This window comes from Rhinolophus sinicus, linkage group LG02 (genome assembly GCF_036562045.2).
Source record: "Rhinolophus sinicus isolate RSC01 linkage group LG02, ASM3656204v1, whole genome shotgun sequence".
Classification (NCBI taxonomy): Eukaryota; Metazoa; Chordata; class Mammalia; order Chiroptera; family Rhinolophidae; genus Rhinolophus; species Rhinolophus sinicus.
In genome coordinates, this window is record NC_133752.1 from 162,754,521 (window position 1) to 162,775,764 (window position 21,244).

General features: G+C 37.5%; 1 protein-coding gene across 4 annotated transcripts in view; it reads right to left on the minus strand.

Moving 5' to 3' along the window:
• Nucleotides 1-21,244, minus strand: part of STK38L (serine/threonine kinase 38 like) — a 72,973-nt gene that overhangs the window by 27,554 nt on the left and 24,175 nt on the right. Inside the window, exon 3 of one of the 4 annotated variants that reach the window (XM_019737475.2) lies at nucleotides 12,677-12,735. The exons of 2 other annotated variants lie outside the window; for them this stretch is intronic. The gene's annotated coding sequence lies outside the window, so the exon portion shown is untranslated. Of the gene's footprint in view, nucleotides 1-1,424; nucleotides 1,519-12,676; nucleotides 12,736-21,244 lie in introns of those variants that run through there. One more of the 4 variants, XM_074325896.1, reaches the window with a different exon arrangement.

Here is a 21,244-nt window from a genome sequence, read left to right on the forward strand (position 1 = left end):
CGAGCTAGATGTAAAGCCATAATAAGGATCAGAAGATTGCTTCGTGAGCATGGCATCAGAAGAAAGGAAACTGTTGTTCAATTTAAATGTTTAATGGCATCAGGATAAGGTGGAATCTTTAAAATAATAAATAAATAAAAGACTAATGACTATCTTGCCCAGGGCACTTCTGTCCAATTTAAAGTGGCTGGAGATGGCCAATATTAAGCTGTGCTGCTGATTGGGCTTTCCCAGAATGAAACAAAATGGGGGGGGGGGGGGGCGGCATGGGGGCGAGGGCCAGGGGGCTAGAGGTGGGCAGAAATATTACTGAGCAAAACTTTTGGGGATATTTTTATAAAACGTAAAAAAATGTTAGGGAATTCAAAACAATTCCAAACAACTAGGAATTGTTTGCGTTACCAATACAAAAATAAATATAAGGTTGTTTTAGATAAAAATTTATGAACCTGGGGCCTTTATAAAAAGAGGGGTACACAGAAGATCAGGTTTCTCCCATCAAAAAAAGAGTAATGAGTTAAACTCCAAAATCCAGAAGTGGGTATCAGGTAATGAAAAACAATTTCCAGACATTATGTAATTGAATCATGATTACTGTGTTCTTCCATTCTGGTTATATATACATGCAATTATGTATGCCGTGTTTAAAAACGAAATCACAGCAAAACCTATGTCTCTTCATCCTTGTAATGAAAGTACTACAGCACCTGGCAAAGTGCTGAGCACACAGTAGGCATTCTGTAAATAAATGATGGCAAATAACTAAACTTAAATTTAATGGATTTTAAATTATATATTTCATATAAAATAACTTCCTTTGGATTGTAAACTACAGAATCACTTAGTGTTACGTTAACCTTCAGAAACAAATCCTTCTGGAGAGATACAATTGCAGAAAAAGCCATAAATTCTACCCTTAGTCTTGATTAAATAGTATCTTTTAGAGATCAGCTTTAAAAACAAGAAAAAAATATTTCCTTCTAACCATAATCAAATAGGTTTTAAAAAATTCAAATTAAACAAAACTAAGAACAGACGTGACCAAATTATTGCAAAGAAAGATATGGATGACTGGCACTTATTATACTGCAAATTTATTCCTCTAATGGATTTAACACTGTTCTTTGTCTTTTACTGAAGCCTTTCTTTAGCCAGAAAAAGAACAGGATATAATTTGCAAGTCTAGAATTCCTGGACTGATAAAAACAACACTAGGTGCCCTTGAATTTCCTGTTCACGTGTTTTCTCCAGACTTCCCTAATTCATTAATGGAGACACTACCAATAGTTAAGTCCAACATTCTTTCGTTTATCAAGCCTGGGGAAAGGCGATAACAAATTTGGCACTCAGGCCATCTATAAATAGATGTGGTGTCTCCAACCATTTACCATCAAATTTCTAAAGTAGGAAAACAACTGCCTTACCTGAGGTAAAACACACTATTTAAACTGGTGGTTTGACCTTAGTTCTCACATACTGTAGTATAGAGGAAAGAGTATTGCCTTGGAGTATTAAAAAAAATTCCTAAGTTCATCATTAGTTGCAACCATTATGATGTAACAGGTCCTCATGTTAGATACTGGTCCCTGATGACAGAATAGTCACAACTTCTTTTCTCTCTGAGCTACAATCCAAAGAGTAAGAAATTCACAGGCAAGTTAAGAGTTCAAGTCCCAGCACTAACTTTTACTAGTTGTGTTATTTCCAACCAACATTTAGTGCAGATATACGCTGCGTGCCAGCACTGCACAAAGTACTGCGAATATGAAAACTGATAGAGTCCCTGACCTTGGGGAGGTTCACAGTTTTACGGGACAGAAGGAAGGGAGAGATCAGCTCTCCAAGGGGAAGTGTACTCTCAAAGATTTAATAGAGGAGGCAATGCTTGAACTGAATCTTAAGTGGGGTAGGGGAGACGAGAGTTCACAAGTCAGACGGACAGAGCGGAGGAGGAAGAGGTGTAAGAGCATGTAGCAGGTTGACATACTTGAGTACACAGAATGGCTTGAGTACATTTGGTGAAGTAGCAGAAGGGAAGATGAAAAGACAGGAGTCATGATAAAATACTTTTAGTGTCATGTTAAAACATTATCCTGAGCGTAAGTGGGAGTGAGTTAAGTCTTTTAATTAAGTGAAGAACTAACATCCAATAAAGAACTTTTATCCAGTGCTCACCCGAGTACCAAGACCTGTTCTAAGAATGTTACATGCTGCAATGCATTTAATCCTCCTAACCACCCCTAAAATCCTATTTGATTGGCATTTTGGATAGATTATACTAGTATAGGGAGGATGGCAAAAAGGCTGGGGGCAGGTTTGAGGACTGTAAATCAGGTTAGGGGGACTATAATAAATCGACATTACATGCTGGTGGCCTGCAGCCATATTTTGTTTGGCTTCCTCTGTGATTTAGAAATTGGAAGATTTCACATAAAAGTCCAGATTCTGGTTCCTCTTTAAAAATTGGATGTCAAATCTGAGCCCACATACCTGCCTGGAAATAGATCGCTGGAACAGAGCAGCAGCCTCCTAGCATCCTGCCGAGGCCACCAACTCTCCTCCCTCAGGCCCAGCCTACCTTCACTCATTTTATTACCTGCCTGCTTCCTGGGAGCATGAGATTACAACCCTTGGCTTAGAATAGAAGAATGAGGCCCTAATTTAAGAGACCAGCAGAAGAGACTAAAAGAAGGGTTCAGCTATTCAGCTGGGAAGATTGAAATCTATAATTATCTCTGGGTATCAGCTTTGGATGACTGGAGGAACGGTGCTATCATCCATTAGTAACGATAAGCAGTACAGGAAGAGCTACCTTAGTGGGGAAATAAAATAAGTTCAAGGCTGATCCTGTCTGAGTTCTTTAACCAGACTCAGGATCCATGTCTCTAAAATGGAGAGAATACATGCCAACCTTACAGGGTTGGCATGATGCTTCAAATGGTGGCAGAGCACAGTGGTGAAGGGCCAGATTGCTTGGATCTGAATTTTGGCCCAGACACTCAATAGTTGTGTGACTTCAAGCAAATTACTTAAATGTTCTGTGCTTCAATTTCCCGTTGACTAAAATAAAGATAACAATGGCCAACTTGTGCACATGTTGATTATGTTAATATAAGACTTATAAGAATTAGGAAAGTTGATATTTGTAAAGGACTTAGAACAGTGCCTGGCACAGAGAAATGTCATGGAAATGTTTGGTAAATCAATAACTTAAGTGAGAGACTATTTTAAAACATCTCTTAACTCTTATTAAATGTGCAAAACTGATTACTTTCTTCCCTTCCCAGTCCAATCTTCCTGCTCACTCCTGCGTTTTGGGCGGCTATCCTAAATTAGCTTGTGAATTTGGTCTCCAGGGCATGTTCCCTATCCCTCCTCATCTTAAAGCCTAGTTGATTTGACAAACTAGATTGCTTTGCACAGAGAGAGGAGAGAAATGTATTAAAAAGTACATATTAGTTTCTCAAACAGAAAAACTTGAAATAAAAACAGAACTCTTTGTAAATGTCATCCTGGAAGTTAGCAGTGACTGGCAGGTATAGCAGAGTAGATGGAAACGTTCCAGGGAGGAACCAATCACTTCTCTCACAAGATGCCGTAATTCCTGTAAGGCAACAGACATCCAATTTATTTATAATCTATTTACTGCATTTAGTGTCAAGAGCTTTTGTTTTGTTTTTAATTAATGTGACTCTCTACATGTGCTGTGTGCCCTGTGCACTAGTCCAGAGAAGCGAATTCATAGATACTTTTTCTTTTTTTAGTGAATCATAACCCTGGTGGTGATGGCACAGTGATGCTGAAGTTAGTATCATCATTGTTATTTTCAGTATTGTTTTAGAAAGAGACTTTTTTTCCAAGCTGACAAAAATATATTTCAATGGTTGAGTTTCCAAAAGTTTTTTTGGCTATAGTAATGCTGTTAATGGCAGCCTACTTGAGTATGTGGATCCAAGTAATTACTAAATATCCCTCTGAACTTCAGTTTTTTGGTTTTCTAACTTGCAAAGGGAAGGAGAAATGTTTATAAACCAAATATAAACAATTAAACTAGGAGATAAACTTGCCAAACAAAAACTTTATCTAAAAACTGGACAGTTTATTCGATCTTAATGTTCAGGTAAGGTAACATTCTATTTTTCTCAAAAATATTCAGAAAGGAGACATTTGTTCTTATAATATTTATGTGATTGAATTTATTGCTATATCCCTATTTAGTAATGCATTAGAATTTCTCTGCAAAAGATGTTTAACTGAAAGATGTTTTACCAAGTTATAGTTAACTTAAAAAAAAAAAAAAAAACAAGAAAAAATTACCTTAGCTGAAATGCCAAACAACTGCAGATACTTAAAATTTAGCAACACAACAGGAAAACAATACCAACAGTTAGATAGTACAGGTATCCCTAAAAGAACTTTAAATCAATTTCTATTAATTGGTGCACACACAAGCACACACAAGAACAGAGAGAAAGAAAAAAATCAGTCTGCAAGGCAAAAAGTGGAGGATACAGAAAGGGGAGAATGGGGGAGGATTTCAAAGCTATTTGTAAAGGAGAAACTACTCAGAGGTGAAACAAAACAACAAAAAGAACATGGAAAACAAGAATTAAGACTATAAATACACATAAAAGTTGGTATATCTTTATTTCATTCATGTTTATATAGAGAATTTATGTATCTAGAAATTTATAGTTTATAGACATAAATTTAGTAGCCTAGGTAATTCTTGTAGAGAACAGAGCATGGGGGCAGGGGATAGGGGAGATAACTAACAATGGTCTAGAGAATTCTGGGGTACCAGATTAAACCTATGGTTCTGAACTGGAGATCTGGAGGAATGAAATGAATAAAATTAGATATCTAATGCACCCAAAAGGAATTATCCTTCCCTTTGTCTTGTCAGCTGAGCCATGCTTCCATCTACTTCCCATAGCCAAACATCATTGAGTTTTCTTCTGTACTTTTTACTTCTGTTATAAAGAATATGAGTCAGTGAACAAAACAAAAATATTTTTTAAATAAAGAGTTCCACTTAAAGTTTTTAAAATACCTTTAAAATGTAATTTTAAACACATAATTTAGAAATGGGAAAATAATCCTGTTCACAAAACTAGCAAAGAGGAGGAGCTGGAGAACAACATTCATTAAATTCTTAATAACCGTGACTCAAAACAAACAACAAAAAAAGTTGGCCTTTTTATGAGGAAATCTAATCATAGATTATGGAAAGAAGAGACGAATTATTTAATTAATGGTGGTGGAACAACTGGTTATTTATTTGGAAAAAACGCAAGTCAGATATCCATTTCACTCCAAAGGGCAAAATAAATTTCAAATGCTTTAAAACGGTGAACATAAAAATTAAAGAACAAAAAGGAAAGGAAAGGAGGGGAGGGAAAAGAAAGGAAAGGAGGAAGGCAATAAAAAGAAAAATTAAACTTCAGAAAAATTACAAAAAAACAAGTATCTGATCTTTGAAAGGGAAAGGACTGTCTTAAAAGGAAATCATCACAATGAAAATAGTGCTAGGTATCAATTATACAAACACTTGGAATATACATATTGTGTATCAAACAAGATTAAAAGACAGTAATCTTGGGGAAAACTGCTATTGAGTTGTATGAGTTCCTTGTTTCTTGTATGTTTTGGATATTAAGCCCTGGTTCTGGGCTTTTCTTTGTTGGCAGATTTTTGATTACTAATTCAATCTCCTTTCCTGTTATTGGTCCATTCAGATTTGCTATTTTTTCAGGATTCAGTCTGGGGAGGTTGTAAGTTTATAGGAATTTATCTATTTCTTCTAGGTTGTCCAATTTGTCGGTGTATAATTGTTCATAATTATTTCTCATTATCCTTTGTATTTCTATGGTATCAGTTATAATCAGTCTTTCCTCTTCCATTTATTATTTTATTTATTTGGGTCCTCTCTCTTTTTCTTGGTTAGTCTAGTTAAAGGTTTCTCAATTTTATCCTTTCAAAGAATGAACCCAGTTTTGTTAATCTTACTATTATTTTCTTATTTTGTACTTATGAGTATTTCTGATCTAATCTTTATTATTTCCTTCCTCTGCTAACTTTAGGCTTTTAGTCTTCCTTTTCTAGTTCCTTTAGGAGTAAAGTTGGAGATCTTACTTTTTTCTTAATGTATGTATTTATTGCTATAAACTTCCTTCTTAGAACTGCTTTTGGGGTATACCATAAATTTTGGTATGTTGGATTTCCATTTTCATTTGTTTCACATATTTTTTAATTTCTCTTTTGACTTCTTCTTTGACATTGGTTGTTCAGGAGTGTTTTGTTTAATTTCCATGTATTTTTGAATTTTCTAGCTTTCCTCCTGTTATGGATTTCTAGTTTCATACCATGGTGGTCAGAAAAAATAACTGACATAATTCCTATCTTTTTGAATTTGTTGAGACTTATCATGTAGCCTTACACATGTGATCTGTCCTGTGCACTTGAGAATTTATTCTGCTGCTGTTGAATGAAATGATCCTTTTTTGTCTCTTTGGCTCATTTGGTCTACAGTGTTATTCAAATTGGCAGTTTCCTTATTGATTCTCTGGATGATCTATCCATTACTGAGAGGGTGTATTAAAGTCCCCAACTGTTATTTCCTCTTTTAGTTCTGTCAGTACTTGCTTTACTTATTAAGTGCTCTGATATTGGGCACATAATTACTTATGATTGTTATATCTTCTTAATGGATTGATCTCTTTATCATTATAACCCTCTTTGTCTCTTTTGACCATTTTTTGCTTAAATTCTATTTTGTCTGATATAAGAACAGTTACCCCTGATTTCCTCTGGTTACCAGTTGCTTGAAATAGCATTCTCCATCCCTTCACTCTCAGTATATTTGTGTCCTTAAAGCTAAAGTGAGTTTCTTCTGTGTGTTTTTTTAAATCCATTCAGCCATTTCATGTCTTTTGATTGGAGAATTTAATCTATTTACATTTAAGATTATTATTGATAGGTAAGGCTTACTATTGCCATTGTTTCCTGACTTTCGTAGACCCTTTGTTCCTTGTTTCCTCTCTTGCTGTCTTGTTCTGTAAATGATGACTTTTTTGGTGGCAGTATGCTTTGACTCCTTTATCATAATCTTTTGGGTATCCACTAATAGGTTTTTCCTTTGTGGTTACCATAAGGCTTATATAAAATATTTTACAATATCCTATTTTAAGCTGATAACTTCGATAGCACACAGAAACTTCATACTTTTACTCCCCCCTCACATTTCAGGTTATTGATATTATAATTTACAACTTTCTTATAGTTTGTATCCAATAACATTATTGCAATTATGATTATTTTAATATGCTTTTCACAACTTTTAAACTAGAGTCATTAATTATGTACTACTATTACAATATTAAAGAATATGATTAAATTATATATTTACTATTACCAGTGAGTTCTGCACATTCATATGTTTTTACGATGCTAATTAGCATACTTTTATTTAGACTTGAAGAACACCCTTTAATATTTCTTATAAGTCATGTCTGGGGTGACAAACTCCCTCAGCTTTTGATTGTTTGGAGAAATCTTTATCTTTTCATTTGTGAAGGACAGTTTTACCGGGTCTAGTATTCTTGGTTGACAGTTCTTTTTTTTCAATATTTTGAATATATCACCCCACTTTTTCTCCTGAATAGCAATTTCTGAGAAATCTGCTTATAGTCTACGATGGTTCCCTTGTATGTGACAAATTGCTTTTCTCTTGCTGCTTTCAAAATTCTTTTTCTTTGACTTTTGACAATGCACTTAATTATAACATGTCTCAGCACAGCCTTTCTTTTTCTCCTTTATGAAGATTTTACTGGGGAAGGGGAACAGGACTTTATTGGGGAACAGTGTATATTTCCAGGACTTTTTTATTGGGGAACAGTAGTAGTGTGTTTTTCCCAGGACTCATCAGCTCCATCCAAGTCAAGTTGTTGTCCTTTCAATCTGTGGAGGGCGCAGCTCAGCTCCAGGTCCAGTTGCCGTTGCAGGGGGCGTAGCCCACCATCCCTTGTAGGAGTCGAACCAGCAACCTTGTGGTTGAAAGCCTGCACTCCAACCAAATGAGTCATCTGGGAGCTCAGCGGCAGCTCAGCTCAAGGTGCCGTGTTCAATCTTAGTTACAGGGGGCACAGCCCACCATCCCTTGCGGGAGTCAAACTGGCAACCTTGTGATTGAGAGCACGTGCTCCAACCAACTGAGACATCTGGCCACCCAGGAGCTGAGTGGCAGCTCACTGACTTCATTCTAGTTGCAAAGGGTATAGCTCGCTTGCCCATGTGGGAATCGAAGCGGCAGCCCTGTTGCCTAGAGCTTGTGCTCTAACCAACTGAGCCACCCGTCCACCCTAGCATAGCCTTTTAGGTTCAACCTATTTGGGGGTCCATTGGGCCTTTTAAATCTAGATGTCCATTTCTCTCCCTAAGTTTGGGGAGTTTTCAGCCATTGTTGCTCTAAATAAACTTTCTCTCCCGTTACATTTCTCTTCTTCTGGGGTTCCCATAATATTTGTATCTCTTGATCATGTCCTACAAGTCCACAGGCTTTCTTCACTTTTAATTCTTTTTTTCTTTTTGCTCCTCTGACTGAATAATTTCAAATGACCTATCTTCTAGTTCACTGACTTTTTCCGCCCCCTGCTTGGTCAAGTGTGTTATTGAAGCTCTTTATTGAATTCTTCAATTCAGTCACAGTATTCTACAGGTCTAAGATTTCTGTTTGATTTTTTTTATATAGTTTCTATTTCTTTGTTGAACTTTTCATTTTGTTCATGCATTGTTTTCCTAATTTCATTTAGTTGTCTGTGTGTTCTTGAATTCACTGAACTTTGAGGATTATTCTGAATTCTTTATCAGACAGTTCAGAGATCTCCATTTCTTTAGGGTCAACTACTGGAGTTTTATTAGTTTCCTTTGATGGTGTCATGTTTACCTGATTCTTCATGTACTTTGATCCCTTGTGTGGGTATCTCCACAATTAGGTAAGTGTTCTCCTCCAGACCTTTTAGGTTCGCTTTAGCGGGGAAAGACCTTCACCAGTCAGCTCAGCTTGGGATACTGGTAGTGTTTGTGGGCAGGCGGGGCTTCTTATCAGGATCTCTAGTTGGCTGAGGCCACTGCCATGCTCTAAAGTGAGGAGGGGGTGCTTCTGACTGGGCTGAGTGGTTGCATAAGCCTGCTGGCTGTGTTCCCTGGCAGGGTGGTACCACTAGATGGATTCCATAATTGGGCAAGGCCACAGCCTGGGCTTTGTAATCACTACTGGTTGGGCAGAATCCCAGGCTGTGCTTTCTGATCAGCTGGTGCTTCTCACTGGATTCCATGCTGAGGCAGGGTCGCAGGCTATGGTCAGACAGAACATAGCCTCTAGGATGTTCTGCAATCAGACAGGGCTATAGGGTGTGCCGTGAAGTTAGGCAGGGAGTCAGACTGGGCTTCACAATCAGGTAGGCTACTGGCGGGGCTCCACTATTAGACAAGGTCGCTGGTTGGGTTCTCTGGTTGGGAGGAGTCTCCAGCTGTGTTCTGCAGGTGAATGGGCTAGAGACTATGCTCTGCAGATGGGCAGGTTTGCTGTCCAGGCTCCCACATCAGGTGGAGCTGCAGGCTGTGCTCTGCAAATGGGTGGGGTCACTGGCTACCTCCTGCCTGGGAGAGGCCACTGGCTGCGCTCTGCTGCATAGCAGGGCTATAGGGTGGGCTCCACAGCTGGGCAGTACCATATAACAAGTCTGCCTAGGGTCACTATTCAGGCTTCCTGGTGATGCGGGGTCAGGCTATGCTTAAGTGTATACTTAACAAGGCTGCTTAACAGTATCCAAGCAGGGCTGTAGGCAGCCCACAGAGGGTGATTCAGCCTCACCCCTGGGTTCTGGGATTCTCACAATGGTGTCTTGTCTATATATAGTTGCTAATTGGTCTTCTCATGAGAGAGACTGAAGCTGGGAATGACCTATGTCACCATCTTGACGACTGTGTATGTTAACTGGTAGGTGTTGCCACGCTGCAGCCTACCCGTCTGTCTCCTCGTACCTGCCCCCAAAGAAAGGAGAGTCTGTGAGATGGATCCTTTCAGGGACTTTGCTTCATCTTTACGTTTGCACCTCATGTCTTCCTGTTTGGTCCCCAAAAGATGGCTGGTCATCTAATGACGAGTAAGATTCCCCATGGGGGACAAGTCAAGCCAGGCACAGTAAAGTGGGGACCAACAGGAGAACCCACGGGGTTCATAGAGGTGGGCACAGCCCCCGACAATCCCCAGACTAAGGAAAGCCTCTGCCTCTGTGGCTGCATTCCTTCCCAAAACCTGCAAGGGAAGTGATTCAATGATGTGCTCTCCATCTATTCATATGCATGAAAGTTTTGTCCCTTGGGGCAGTACACGCATCCTGAGACTTATGGTTCTGCTGCCTGCAGGCAAGGGTGATTGGCTTGAATCAGTTTCCTATTATGATGTGTGGGATTCACAGATCTTGAGATTGACAAGCTTTATCTCCTTTATTTTCCCACCTAACTAATAAAAGCTAATGCATAGGTCCAATTCCGGGCATCCAGTCCTTGAGACTGAGGGTCCCTTGGCGCTGCTTATAATCTATTATTGGCTATAATCTATTATTGGCTACCGTCTTTTCTTAATCCTGCGCTGCCCTCCTCGCTCCCCACAACTCTCCTCACGTGGGATGCAACAGGTAGAAATGTAATCCTTTCTAAGAGGAACTATGGCAATTTGTATCAAGAACCTGAAAGATTTTTTGTCTTTTGACATAATAATTCCACCTTTAGGAATCTATCCTAAGAAAATAATCAAAATTACAGCAAAGATTTATAGAGTTGTTTTGTTTTTTAATAAAAGCATTATTTAAAATAGCAAACAAAACAAATGTTTAAAATTAGGTAAAATGATTGGTGGAATGATAACATGAAACACCATAAAATAACAATGAAGAAAATTTTCCCCAAAAACATTAACGGCATGACAAATAATGTTAAGTAAACAGGATACAAAGTTCTATCTTCATGTAAAATATGAACTCAATTATGGAAAAACAGGTAAATTATGGTGTGAAATTATGGATGATTTAAATTTTATCCTTTATCATTTTTTGAATTTTCCAATTTTTCCAATAATGAGAAACAATCATTTTTATAATAAGAAATAAACTATTTAAGAGTAACTGTGTATGAGTAGACATGGGAGCAGTAAAAGGGAATCAACTTGCACGTTTCAGCCCACAGAGCTGGTTTTCTAGGTACCACTGCACTTGGATTTTTTCCCCTACGAAACAAATTTTACTTCTGGTTTAGAGGAGGATTGTGAAAAACAACAAAGAGAGTTTGAAGTCATGGAATAAAACTACAGACAAACCATAAGAATAATGGGAATTCTGAGAAAATTTTCAGCCACCTGTGACACTTCTTTTTAGGGAAAGAGTTTTTTTTTGGTGGCTTATGCCTGTGCATATTTACAAGGACTCAAACAGTCACCTTCTTCTCAAATAGCTTTTCTACTGGTGACTCAAAAGGCCCTTATCAAAATCAAAAAGCAGGGCAGCACAAATTTAGCTAAGCTAATTTCCCTTGTTATAAGTAAGGAAACTACTCCAAAATCACAAGAGACAAAATAAATGCTCTTGCTTTAAAGATGATCCTTACTTTCCTTTATTCCTACTTTGCCTGTTTAAAAGAAGATAATGCCTGACTGAAAATACCAGTACAATCAAAAATGTCTATTTTGTGCTAAAAGGGGAAGGTATGGTGTGACCAGAGAACAACCAATGAGTGGACAAGGCAGGGGAACGATGAGTGGTGAGAGGTGGTGTGACACACTATAAAGGAAAGGGGAGGAGCAGCTTTGGGAAGCAGCCCAAACACATAAATCACTCGGGGGCCCAACTCTAAAAAATTGGTCACTTTTGTGGTCAACTTTTGTCGTTCACTTTCTTAAAAGTAAGCTTTTAATAGAAGAGAAAGAGAGAGCGAGAGAAAGAGACCAATAATCACACACAAAAGTGAAACTTGAAAATAGACTTCACTTTAAGTGAGGCTGTAAAAATATAAATTGCTCAAACATGACTTTAATTGAAACTCTAAACTCATATTTTAATTTTCCCATTCAGTCAAAAAATTAAAAGCTTTATCACTGAATAACTTCAGGAAAGACTTATGCGGATTCCTCCTTTGTACCAATTTCTTCTATATTTCTTAATTTTAATTTGAAAGTTACCATGTTATTTTGTTTACAGTTCCTTGTCAAATGAAAACCACTCACTGAAAGAGACCAGACTAATTTAACAACTAAAGAGCCAGACGCAGCAGTTCTTTTTGAGGGCAAAAACCAGATTAGACTAAAATTAAAACACGATATCCTCAAGCTCACAATTCCAAGATGTAAGTAGTTATGAGTTACTTTTAGTTATTTTGAGTTAACTCTCCCAAGAGACTTTTTGGCCATCACAAGTGACCAACGAAATCTTTTTCAAGCTAAAAGCAGACATACCACGTGACTCATCAGACTCAGATATTGTGTTAAACACAGACTACATGACTTCTGCAACCGTGAGAAAATCCAGGAGGTATCCACCTTATTAGGATGCCAGAGTATAAAAAATCTTCAAGCAGAGTCTTATTGAACAGCTTATTGTCTAAGCATTAAACAGGGACATACCATTTTATTGACTTCTGATCTTTAGAACACAATTCTGGTTTATTTGGAAAACAAAATACCTAAAATGGAATGAAAAGTAAATTGTATGGTTTGTTGTTACCAAGGATATCCTGTAATTCAAATAAGTATACTGGAAAACCCTCCCATAAATCAGCTCATGAGTTCGATTCTGTTCAGCACTTTACTAGAATCTACTTAAGGTCTAAGATTGCACATTTACTTCACAAACAGGTATTACAATCTCAAAACTTGAACATAGCAGCTATATTATCTAGACCATCTCCCTCATTTTACAGAAGTGCTGCCCACAGTCATTTGGATCCAGTGAAAAGCTTAGACTAGAACAGGTCACTCAACCTTCAGGTGGAGCTTCCAATCTAGCTGGAGAGTCCACAGTGCAGTGGCAGCTCTAGGACACTGTACTGCTGCTCCCGCAAAAAAAAAAAAGGGCTATTAGGACAGGGGGAGCCAGGGCTGAGCGCTGGACTGGGTGGTATCTAGTAGTTCTAACACTGGCGTCCACGTCTGACACTAAAGCACTGCTTCCTACCTTGTGATAAGGAATCTGTGGATCAAATAACTGGTCTCTGTCTGCTCTTTTCAGATGACTGAGGACATTTTACTTCAAACTTTCTGGAAACCAAAATATTACAAAAAAAGGCTTCTCGAACGCTATTAGGATTTTGATTACAGAAGCTAGTCACATTAAGTGATGTAGATTTACTCATACTCTGATTTTTTTTTCTTAAGTTGTATAAATTGAAATGATTTAAACATTCGCATTGTGGTATGATTTCAGCTATTTAAACTACCTAAAAATGAGCTGTGATAATTATATTATTCAAATATAGACTGAATCTCTCAAAGAATGAATTTTTTCCATATAAAAATTGGCAAAAGACTGAAATCAGGCAGCTTATAAAAGAAATAATTATTTAAAATATCTGAAAATATGCTAACTCATTTTAGTCAAAGAAGTGCATAAGCAAAACTAAGATGTCATAGGTCCTTTTTAACCAATCAGGCTGGCAAAGATGAAAAAGATGGACAGTGCCCATTATTGGCTCTGTCGTATACTTGGATGGTTAGCTGGTCCTATCTCCCTGGAAAGCAATCTGGCAGTGAGTATCAAAATTTTAAATATGAATATTCTTTGAATATAAATATAAAATTTTCTTTAAATATAAAATTCATAAATTTTAAACATGAATATTCAATTGCACATCCCGAAGTATGCAATTAGGATATAAAGGAAAGAGTGTGCAATCATTGATCTGATACATCTACGAAGGTGCTTTATTTCATGCGAGAACTACATACAGTTATTACATTAGAAGGAGGGCACACTTTCTCATAAACCAGTAGGATCAAATCAAAACGGTTATCACGCAATCACACAACTCAAAGGTTAAGAATGTAGGTAAAAACATAGTTTTCCAAACTAAGATTTTCTGTTACTCAGATATGACATTAAGCCCCTACTGTTTGGACCCTATTTATTTGGACTAGCATATACAATTTACTTTTTTAAGGCAACCAATCAATGTCCTTGTCGTTGCCATGACCGTCACTGTCATCACCATGGCTACCATTTATTCCGTACCTTCTCTGTGTCAGACAGTACTATATGTGCATTATGTCCCATAACCATCCTAACAATCATATGAGCTAGGTACTATTTCCCCATTTTACAAATGAGAAACCAAAGCTCAGAGAGGTTACTTGTCAGAGGCCTCTCAACTAGAAAGTGGCAGAGCTGGGATTTGATCCCTGTCCGCCAGGGCTATTGTTCTATTGTTCTGACATCATCCCTACCCTTTATGGACCAGACTCAATTAAACAAAGCAAAAGCTAAAAATAAATCTGTAACTTCCTAAAGGCAAGTCAAGAGAATTACTGTTCTTAACATGCTCACCTTACTTATTCTTGATAAATCTTAAATCGCTGTATAATTCCTGATTTTAATGAAACTTAAAAGATCAACTCACCGTCCTTCTACCAGAGACAAGACTATGTCAGTTTTCCTCCCACTTAACCTGCCCTCTTGCCCAAACAGCTCTATAAACTGTTGAAAGAGTTTTACAATCTTTGTTGGAAACTTTGCAATTATTTCATAGATTATTTAAAATACATATTGTCTATCCTATGTTGTCTGTCCTCAGTTACTTGTCTAAATAGGGGGGAAAATACCAGAACACTGCACTGTATGTGCCAGAGGATTAACCAACACTGCGCGGCAGCCAGAATCCAGGCAAACACACCTTCATGAGGGTTGAAGTGCAGGTTTAACCTTCATCTAGATGGGTTCCCAGGAGCACTGAAACCACCTCAGGTCAGAAAGGTCTCTGAGTGGTGACTAGGAGTCCCTCTTATCTACTTGGCAGCCTTACAACTGGAAAGTTCTTCTTAACATCTAACCTAAACTCTCCCACTGAAATTCAAACTCACCCCTTTCACCCATAGTCTCCATAAAAATGAAGAACTCCACTGTCACAACTTGCTCAAATGCTCACAGAACATAAGAAAAAGGTAGAGGGAATCTATTGATTGTCTTCGACTTTCTTCATTGCAAGATCAAAAGTTCTTAAATTTCAGTCCATTTTGCTAAGGGAAGAATTGCTTGTCTCCCTCAAAAAACTGTGAAACTGATTTGAAAATAAAGTTGCCTTTCTGAAATCTTCATGACTAGCAGCTAACTGAGAATTTAAAAAACAAAAACCCTTCAGAGTGTTTTTAAAGGTCTTTATTAATAAAAATAATACCATAGGTAACTTTTATCAAACACTTCTGTGTCAGGTACAGTGCTAAACATTTAACACGCATGACGTTCTTTGACCTTCACAACGGTTCTATAAAGTATGGGTTTCCCACATTAACAAATGAGGAAACTGAGGCTTAGCTGCCATTCCAAAGGCACACAACTAGCAAATGGAACCGAGCTGGCTTCATACCAGAGCCTAAGCTCAGACTCATTCAGCTACGCTGTCTCTCTTCTGACCTTTAGTTTCAAGTGGGTAAGCCTCCCCTTATAGAGTACTTTGCTCCTCTAGGCACCTCATTCTTTATAATAAATTTTATTTTCCTCATTTCTTTCTATTGTAAAATGTGTGGAAATATAACAACCCCAAGGGTTCACAAAACTAAACAGAGTCACACTTACGAGTGTAGCAAACATTTTTAAAAACTGAGAAAGAAAACCTGTGCATTAAGACTTAGGAGCATGAGTATGAGCAACTATATGCACTAGAGAACCTTCTGGTAACCATCCATTCTGAGACGCTAATCCTTCCCTCCCTCCCTCCCTCCCTCCCTCCCTTCTTTCCTCCCTTCCTACCTTCCTTCTTTCCTTCCTCCCTTTCCTCCTTCCTTTGCTCCTTCCTTTCTTTCTTTCCTTCCTTCCTTCCTTTCTCTTCCCTCCCTCCCTCCCTCCCTCTCTCCCTCCCTCCCTCTCTTTCTTCCTCACACATAAATCAAACTATTTTATTTTCAGAGCTGTAAAATATATTTTGACATCTTGTTGGGCAAGCTTCTCCCCTTTCCTTTTTTTCTCTCCCAGATTCTTACACATTATTTTATATGAATTTTAGAATCTGCTTGTAAAGATCAATTAAGATTATTGTTGGGATTTTGATTGGGTATCATCTTTTGGAAAAGAGGAAAAAACATGATTTAAACTAACCCAGCCTCAGCTTTGGACTGAAAAATTACCATTTGGATTTCAGTTCCTTTGCCGAGGTATTTCTGCCACCTGGGGAACAAGTAAGTACCCAAATTCAAGGCTCAGGTTTTTTAAAGTCCCTTTTAAAAAGCTGCATCCAAATTTATAGTGTCTGTTACTGATTACAGGAAACAAAATAAGATATTTAATAAGTCTATTGGATAGTTAGGGCTTCAGTATGACCAGAGATATAAAAATAGAAAACACCAACTAATAGTTGCACTGGTTGTAAACGATCAAAGAATTGGCACCATTAGCACCTGTTATACAGCAGACAGTGCGCTAGTAGGAAGAGACCCAAATAGCAAAGGATGATAGGAGCACTCTGAGAGCCGATACTATTGTTGAAAAAAGCAAGACTAACCCACAAAAACAATTAGTACATGCGACAAACAAGCCTGGGTGGGCCTTTCCGATACAAGCAGGGCTTCAGAACAGGGAAAGATGAGTGTGGGCTGCAGTGCCCAGTGAAAACTAATAAATTGGGTAGCATAGCTCTAGCGGCACTAAATGAATGTCTGGCAGTAATCCAAACTTAATGACAGCTATTTAGAAGCCCATGTGAAGAAAAACAGTGATGATCTCAACTTGGTTTAAAAATCAAGACTGAGCCACACTTACAGCACCCTAATAAATGGTCAGAGACCCTATAAGCAAGCATCTCTTGTTGTTCTTGCAGCAGCTACTCCAGATGACATGGCAGAGGCCACCAGATTTCTGGAACCATGTCTTCAATCAAGCTTCATTATTTTCTATGAAGTACCATGACTGCCCAGAATACCAGAGTCCTTTATTTAAAAGATTAAACGTATCTCCAGCACTACATCACCCCAGTGAGAAATCCCTAAGTGCTTTGTGGCTCGAGAGGCCAGTCAACCTAATCCTACTCTCCCTATATTTGGCCTGAAAAATTCCTATCTACATGACTGGCATCTATAAAAACTCCACTCCATTTCTTGACATCACGGAAATTTATCAGTTCACTCAGAAGACCTAGTATGTAAGTTCATCTATTTGTGGAAAGAGATACTTCTCTCCAAAATAAGTGAGTCAGAAATTTTTAACAGCACTAGATTCGTTTTCTTTAAAAAAAAGGGAGAAATAATTTTATTATTGTTGAATAAACAGGATGAGCTCTGTACCTCCTTCCAAGGAGCAAAAAATAATGCTAAGCATAGCTAGGAATATTGGTTGGGAGGATTGGGGTAAAAAATTTTTTTTAAATTTAAATCATATGCAAACTCTATAGTTATTTAATTTTAAAAAGCATTATTAGATAATGCAAAGCAAGACATTTCAGTGAATTTTTTACCAGTCTGTCATGCCAGTAAGCATTACTCGGGGAGGGTATATTCCTTGAAAATGAGAAAACTTACCTGTGAGTTGGTTTTAAGGTGGTTTCACTAAAATCAGGAAGTTAAGACTATTTAACCCTCTGAGGTTCCTTCCAGTCCTATTATGCTGTTTGTATTTTTAAAGGTAGTTATTAGTATTTCAAGCAGAAAACACAGCACAGCATGAACAGTTTTCACACACATGCCTCAGAACTATATTTGTAATGAGATACCCTGTAAATCATAAAACAGTACTTCACACCCTATAGCTTTTAAGTGAAATTGGGATAATTTGGTGGGATGTACATTTTTAGAATTGAAATAAAAACTCCATATAGTTCCCTACATACTTGAAGAATTATGAAGATCAAATGGAAAAGGTAAAATTGCTTTGCAAAAGACAAGATACTGCTCAACATAACTGGAACAATAAAAATCTAAATCCAGGATAATGGTTATTTCTGGAGAGGGAGGAATGGGAAGGGCTACAAAAGCATCTCAAACTGTAATGTGTTGTTAAATCAAATCCAAGGTAAATATGGCAAAATATTAAGATTTGTGCAGCAGACACTTTACTTTTCTCTGTGTATATTTATAACAATTCATAATAAAAACTGCAACTTTAAGTTTTATAATATAATCTTGAGAAAATAAAAATGACAGATTCCAAGGAATTTTAAAGGTTTCTTGTGGATAAATTTTTTTAAAGCTACTTAACTTTACACATAGAATATCTTGCTTTCTACTAACAACAATCTATTTTCCTTATTAGTATGGTCACCATCTCTTTCCTTTCTTACACCTCCATCTAAGAGTTTAAATAAAAAAGCACAGTTCTCTCCAGAGCACGTGGACAAAGGAAGCTCAGTGAGAGATGGGCTCCGTGGAAGTGACAGTCCTGGGAACAGCTGGGTAGAGAGAGGAGAGAGTGCTGGACAGAAGACCACCGCCCAGTGGGAGAGGCAGCCAGATTTCTGGAGCCAGGTCTTCAATCAGCCTTCATTATTTTGTTTGAAGTACCTGACTTCCCAGAATACCAGAGACCTTTATTTTCACATATCCCATACATACTAAAATATTTCTGGATGAAATAATATGACATCAAAGATGTGCTGCAAAATACTGCAGATGAGACAAGACCGGTCATGGTTTGATAACTGTTTAAGCTGCTGATGATACGTGGGGATACTCTACTATTTACTTCTATGCATATTTATATTTTTCTACAATAATTTATTTTTAAATCCAAAACTAAAATAAATGATTTAACTATGATCTCTTTTAAAGTCTTGCACCATTTCAATCTGTTAGGCCTATTCCCAGCAAGTGGATGGGGCAGCCAGGCCAGGGTGGGCCCCCAGGCTAGCACTAATCAGCTGTGTGCCCCAGTCTTAGTTACTCATTCTCTTTGGTTTTGACTTTATCCATTCTGAAAAAAATGAAAGGGTTGGATGAGATGATATCTAAGCTCCCTTTTAGCTATGATTGTTAGATTTATAAAACTGACTTAGTTATTGTATAATACAGTTAAGAACTGCAAATGTTACTAATGAGACACTATGGCAACATGGGAGTACCTTCAATCAACCAATCATTCATTCATTCATTCATTTGACAAACATTTAGGGAATGTGTACTATATGCCAGGCAGTGTTACATGGGGGTGGAATACAAAGTTAAATGACACAGAATTCTGTCTTCAATATCCTTCCTAATCATGGGAGACAAATAAATAAATGACAACACAATGTAAATATGATAGTGATGATAGAGTTGAAGATATCAGAGGTCTTCATAGTGTGAGAGAGCAGGGAACTGTAAACAATTCCTATGCAGGTGGTGAAAGAAACTGTCAGGAGATGAGATTCATAGGAAAGTAGGGACCAGATCAAGAAGGACCACAAATTTGATGCCAAGGAATTTAGATGGTACCTTGAAAAGTGATAAGGAAGACATTTTAAAGATTCTAAGCCTGGAAACAATGTTATCCAATTTACATTTTAGATGAATTGCTGAAGCAAGAATATAGATTTGTGGGTGGTTGGTGGTGTCTGGAGGACAGAGGAGGGAAACCTAAAAGGTAAGGGAGGTTCACCTAGCAGTTAGGAGACAACTGAAATGGTCCAGCAGGATATGATGAGGGCTTGAATCAAGGCAGCATCAGTAGAGATTCCTTAGATACTGTTACAGCAGCATCTTGGGTTTTGATGTGTGTGTGGGGGGGGAAGTACTGAGTTACATGAGTATATAGTTGTTAACTTACAATAAAGGTAACTGGTTCCTTCTCCAGAGTACAAATGAAGCCAAAATTTTAGAAATGCAGATTTTAGGCGCTCTGCAATATTTCTCAACCCATCCTTCAAGATAATGTAGAAACTATAGTATGAAACTCCAGTATGGTCATACTAAAGGATTGCTATCTATTCACCATCGGTGGGTTACCAGCTTCAGGCATAGTCTGTAGCACTTAGCAAGAGCTTAATACATATAGCTTATGTGTTGGATGTGGTGAGTTAATAAATGAAACAGTGCCACAGATGCAGGTGGCTAATCCCCTCCTTGTTGGTCAGATAAGCAATGACTTGATAAAAAAACACACGTAAGATGAAAATTGTTTACCAGGTGATTTTATGCCCCTCTGTAAGTCCTCTCCCCACCCCCAGATTTTTAAACTGTATCAGCAATAATCCTCACTGTTATTTCTTAAAACAATGGAGAGTTAATATCTTGTTATTTAAGAGTTAGACAACTCCATACGTGCAGACTATACTAGAAGGTATTTTTTTTCCTTATAAATTACATAGTGCCTTTTTTCTGAGCCCCCAAATGGGTAATTCTAAGAGAAATATCTGAAGTGCTCAATTAGTCATCCTAGGTGTCACAAACCATATGGACTTTTGTTTCAATTTTTATAAAACAACACCAATATTTTTTCCCTCAAAAACCATTCTCTTTACTTGAATAAAGATGAAAAGTAAAGCACAGAAAGTTAGATCATCTAGACAATGTCCTATTGTTAATGACTATTAGAATGAAATTAGAAAATTCTGCCTATCTTTTAATTAATACCTCCTTATACTTTCAGATTTTCTCAGCAGCAAACCTGTGGTACTAAACATCAAAACCTTGAAATCTGATCATTCGATTCCATAACCCATAATGTTATAAAATGTTAAAACCACCCCAAATGTTATTGACAATAACAATAATATATAATTCATAACAATTAACTGAACATTAGTCGTGTGCCAGGTAACATGCTTATCATTTTATATATATTAATTACCTCATTTCACTTTGGTCCTCGCATTAACCCTGAGAAGTGATACATAAAGTTACGGCCATTTTGCAATAGGAAAAAAATGGGGCTCATAGAAGGTGGGTACCTTATCCAATGACATACAACCAAAACGAGGCTGTCAGACTCAGCAGCCCAGGATTCTTCAGAACGATGTAGTACTGCCTCTCCCAAACCATGTGAGGGAAGGTATTCTTATCCTTATTTTTAAAATCTCA